Raw genomic sequence first — 5412 nt, forward strand, 5'->3', positions numbered from 1 at the left:
GTGCTGACTCTGCTGGCATGTTCACAGTGCTGCAGGAAGAGGGCAGCAGTCGTCCAACAACCGTCTGTGAGTCATGGCAGTGACACAGGGTGGTGCGAAAGTGGGTATGTGGACTTTCCCTCTCTCTGAATGGCTGGGAGGCGGGTCTTGGGGAGATTGTTAGCCCTATAAGTTAATGCTCTACTGTTTCCTCAGGGCTGCCCTTTTAGATGCGCTGAATGTGCAAAAGCGCTGGTCGAGGACCGAGAACAAGCTGGGACAAAGAAAGGAACCCAACAGCAAGACAGTGACAGTGGGGAACCCATTGGGCAGACCCCCGAAATATTGTTTAGAGCAAGCTAGGGAGCCTCTAGTGTAGGTCAGTGATCAGGATCGTACGGGTAAGAACATAAGAACATAAGAACATAAAAAGTTTACAAACGAGAGGAGGCCATTCGGTCCATCTTGCTTGTTTATGGTTGTTAGTAGCTTATTGATCCCAAAATCTCATCAAGCAGCTCTTGAAGGATCCCAAGGCGTCAGCTTCAACAACATTACTGGAGAATTGATTCCAGACCCTCACAATTCCCTATGTAAAAAAGTGCCTCCTATTTTCTGGTTTGAATGCCCCTTTGCGTACACTCCTAAACTTACGAAACTTCAACTACCCTTTGTCTAAACTTCATTTGTGACGCCCTGGTCCTTTTTTTTTTGTCTTTTTTTTTCTTTTTTTTTTTTTTTTGTTTGTTTTTTTTTTTTTTTAAAATAAATACCTGGTAGGCCTTCTGCGCCTCTCCCACCAAGAATGGTGCCAGAATCCCGGCCCATTTTTCCAACGGCCATCCTTCTCATGAGGCAGTGCGTTCAAAGGACAACAAAAACGCTTCTACATCATCCTCCCGTGTCATCTTCTGTAACACATGAGAGGGTCTGATTGAGGATACATGCAGAGGTACCCCTGACTGATCCAAACGCCCCTTTCATATTGATAGCTCCTGTTGGGTGACCTCCAACTGCTGTGTATGTAGTCGGTTAGTCTCCTGTTGGAGTTGCACCATTGACTTCTGAAATTCCTGCATTTTAGTGTTGTTGTCTTGCAGTACAGCTGTCGCATGGAGAAGAGCTCGAATCAACACGTCTGTGTTCTCCATCGTGTTGAACTCTGTGGGCCGACTGGAGTGTATTTCCGGTCAAAGTGGATCCCACTCTAACACCAAATGTAAAAGATCCACTAGCTAGACACGCTTGCACCACTGCCTTTCCCTTTAAGCAACTGGCACAGTCTCAACACGTTTGCAGGTAAGGGTGTTTTATTTACAATATTTACAGCAAGGATCGGTTTCTCTCAAAGCTCTCGCCCTGTACGGGCCACTGACTAACTCACTTCTTCAGTCCCTAACTAAGCTATTTCAAGTCCTGGAGACTGAAGCACAGTTCCAGGGTTCTCCAATGAAGTGAGTTAGTCCGCGGGTAGGACAGGACAACTCTCTCTTCCATATAGCGGTTTCCAGTTACAGGTAAATACAGGATGGTCTCCCTCTGCTGGAAGAGTCCTGTAACACAGGTAAGTACAGAAAAAGCTCCCTCTGCTGGAAGTGATCTGTAACACAGGCAAGTATAGAACAGGCTCCCTCTGCTGGAATGACCTGTAACACAGGACAGGCTCCCTCTGCTGGAAGAGACCTGGTAAGTATTAGGACAGGCTCCCTCTGCTGGAAGGGAAGTAACACAGGTAAGTATTAGGACAGGCTCCCTCTGCTGGAAGAGACCTGTAACACAGGTAAGTATCAGACAGGCTCCCTCTGCTGGAAGGGACCTGTAACACGGGTAAGTATCAGGACAGGCTCCCTCTGCTGGAAGGGACCTGTAACACGGGTAAGTATCAGGACAGGCTCCCTCTGCTGGAAGGGACCTGTAACACGGGTAAGTATCAGGACAGGCTCCCTCTGTTTGAATTGTCCTGGGAAAACTGGTGTATGCAGAATATATCTGCTTTGTAGACCAACTCCAGGATTGTAGCAACAATGTCCCGAACGTTCCAAGAATGAACAAAAATAGCACAAGTTATATCCAGGCTGTGGAGATGAAACTCCAGCAGCCAACTCCCGATTGTCCGAAGACGCACTTGTATTCTTTCAAGCTTCCACGTCTTGTGTCTGTATAACAATGCCTGTACATCCAGTCTCCAGTCTATTCTTTCGGGTTATTATTTAAAGTCATTTCAAAATGAAAGTAACAAATACCGCTCCGGGTTATAAAAACAAACTCACACTGCTGTGATGTCAGCGTAATCCAGCACAACGTTGACCACTGCGAGCTTTACTTCAAACTGATACGGAGTACTGCTCCTCCAATAGTGCTCCGTTACAAAGGAAATAAATACATTTCCGCAATAAAACAAACCTCACCGAGAGGGAAAATTACGTTTTTCATAAAACTTAATACTAACGGTATTTTTTAACATAACCCAGTATAGCTTTACCTTACGATGTTTTATCACAACACTGAAATTATCACACTACCTTCTTGTAGAAGCCAACAGCCCGTGTTTTCTCCCGATCAACCAACCTCCCCTATGGCTCTGCCCTGCTTCCTTTTAAACCCCAAAACCTGCTTGATTAATTCGCAGCAGGTTCTCTGGGTTGTATAATTTCTTCCAAAGCGCCGCCATTCCTTAAAGGTGCAACTAACCCTTTCCTTACATTTATTAAATGCAATACCGGCATCGATACAGTAGTCTAACTTTTAACTGTTCAGTTAGTTAACAAATAAAAACAACATATATTGAGTGGCTTTTCAAATGGCAAAAGCGAATAAATAAAGCAACAAACTAAAATATCAGTCAGCTGATCACACAGTTCAGCATGCCTTCCACTTTCTGTTTAACCCAGACACATGTCACGGGACACAGGAATGAGATAGCAAACAATACAGTGCTGCTGTAATAAAAAATACAGATGGAATAGAGTGTGACAAGATGTCTAGTATTTTATAAGAGAATCAGTCTGTTACAGTGCTGACCTGTTGCTAAATGACAAGGACAGATTAATGAGAGGGGCTGATTAATGAGAGGGATTAATGAGGAGGATGGATTAATGGCAGGGATGGATTAATGACAGATTGATTAATGAGAGGGATTAATGATAGAGATTAATGAGATATGGATTAACGAGAGATGGATTAATGAGAGAGATTAATTAGAGATGGATTATTGAGAGATTGAATTAAGATTAATGAGAGAGATTATTCAAGATGATGGATTAATGAGAGAGTTTTAATGAGAGACACAAGGTCCTTGATTAAAACAACCACTCTTCACCCCGATATCCAAGCAACCTTCTCCACCTTTTTTATAGCCAACAACCTAGCTCTGCACCCCGATTCCAACAACCACTCTGCACCCCTTTTTCAACAACCGCTCTCCACCCCAATTCCAACAATCTCCCGATTCCAACAACCGCTCTCCTCAACAACCGCTCACCCCGATTCCAACAACCGCTCTGCACCCCGATTCCAACAACCGCTCGCTCTGCACCCCGATTCCAACAACCGCTCTCCACCCCAGTTCCAACAACCACTCTGCACCTCGATTCCAACAACCGCTCTGCACCCCGATTCCAACAACCGCTCTCCACCCCGATTCCAACAACCGCTCTCCACCCCGATTCCAACAACCGCTCTCCACCCCGATTCCAACAACCGCTCTGCACCCCGATTCCAACAACCGCTCTCCACCCCGATTCCAACAACCGCTCTCCACCCTGATTCCAACAACCGCTCTGCACCCCGATTCCAGCAACTGCTCTTCAAGCCAATTTCAGCTGAATGTGGTTCTTCATCCTGGGGCTTAACAGGAACTACTGCCATGGTCGACAAGATTGAGATTTTGAGATTTTAAAGAAATGAAATCCAACTAAAATAATCATTTGAATTTTATACGATTCAATATAACTATAAAAATGATAAACATGCAGAATATCTAAGAGGCCTGAATTTGACAACTGCCAATATGGATGAGTCATGATGTCAGGCCAGATGCAGGAACAAAACACAGAGGCAAGATGCTGCAGTGCAAAAGGCATTTATTTGTAAACAACACAAATAAACAAAATATTTGTAGCATGTGTTGTTGATGCATTGTTCACCCACTAGTCTCTGTAAATTGCTTTTTAGTTAAAGCGTCTGCAAAATGACTACTTAATAATAATAATAATAATAATAATAATAATAATAATAATAATAATAATAATAATAATACATTGGACTCAATGAAATGTACAGTATGCTTGTTTTGAAAGGATTTTGAGGGGAAATGTTCTGTTTCTATACAGGGGTCAGAGATTAGACAGTGTGTTTGTTTTATAATAATAAAATAAAAGGCAGGTAGAATGAGATCACTCAGAACAGAGCAATACAAATGTATTGAAGAGTATAATGTATTGGGGTTATTTTTATATATAGTAGACATAGTTTGGTGTTTTACTGTTTTGTCATTTGAAGGTTTCTGTACAAATGTACCTGCTGTAAGTTTCAAAACAGATTTAACCATAAAACAGGTCTAATTATTACAGGTGAGAGAGTCCAGCCTGTATATTTTAAGTTAATGGCATTCAAATTAGCAGGAGGCTAATAGCAGAAGCACTTTTCAAATCCTGCTTTAAAACAGATGTGCTTGGAGAGCAGCATATCAATCACTGTTTCATTATTCAAGTTGTGCTGGAGAGGCCCTGTCTTGATAAACTATGCCTGGACACCACACTGCTCCTGGTGTGAGGTGCCTCCTCTTCTTTATCAAGTGTGTGTGTGATTGAAATTAGATTTGCTATAAAACACACACTGCCCAAATAGTTGTGACACAAGCAAATGCAATTGGTAAAGAAGCAATTCAACACAAACCTGCACATGATTCATCTTTTCTGTTGTAAGGGGACGGGTAATACATAATTGAATGATACTGAATGTATTCCAGAACATTAGCATTAGTACACTGAAAAAGGCCTGTTTGCCTGCTTGACTTTTCTATAGCTTTGCATTCGAATTCTGATTGAGCGTATTGAAGTTTAAAGAGTTTTATTATTATAAATTCAGAGGCTGCCCAGATTCTCCCTGCTGAACAAGGGACAGCCCATCCTGCGACTGATTTGGAGCCCGGGTCAGTGTGTCCCCTCACCGCCTCACAGGGGCCAATCCACTGGGCCTCCCTTCTGTTCAATCAGGGTTAGACAATCCTTTGCCAGCTGAACAGCATCCCTCAGCAGCGCTGACTGGAACTGTTTTTTTTTTTTTTTTTTTTTTTTTTGCTGCTTTGCTAATGACGTTTCCTAAATGATAAATACATGAATGAAATTAACTACTTTTCCAGCAGAAACATGTGGCAAAGGTATTGCTCTTAGTTTTTAAACAGTTTTGTTGGAGTAAGTGAGATTTTATAAT

This window comes from Polyodon spathula, chromosome 46 (genome assembly GCF_017654505.1).
Source record: "Polyodon spathula isolate WHYD16114869_AA chromosome 46, ASM1765450v1, whole genome shotgun sequence".
NCBI lineage: Eukaryota > Metazoa > Chordata > Actinopteri > Acipenseriformes > Polyodontidae > Polyodon > Polyodon spathula.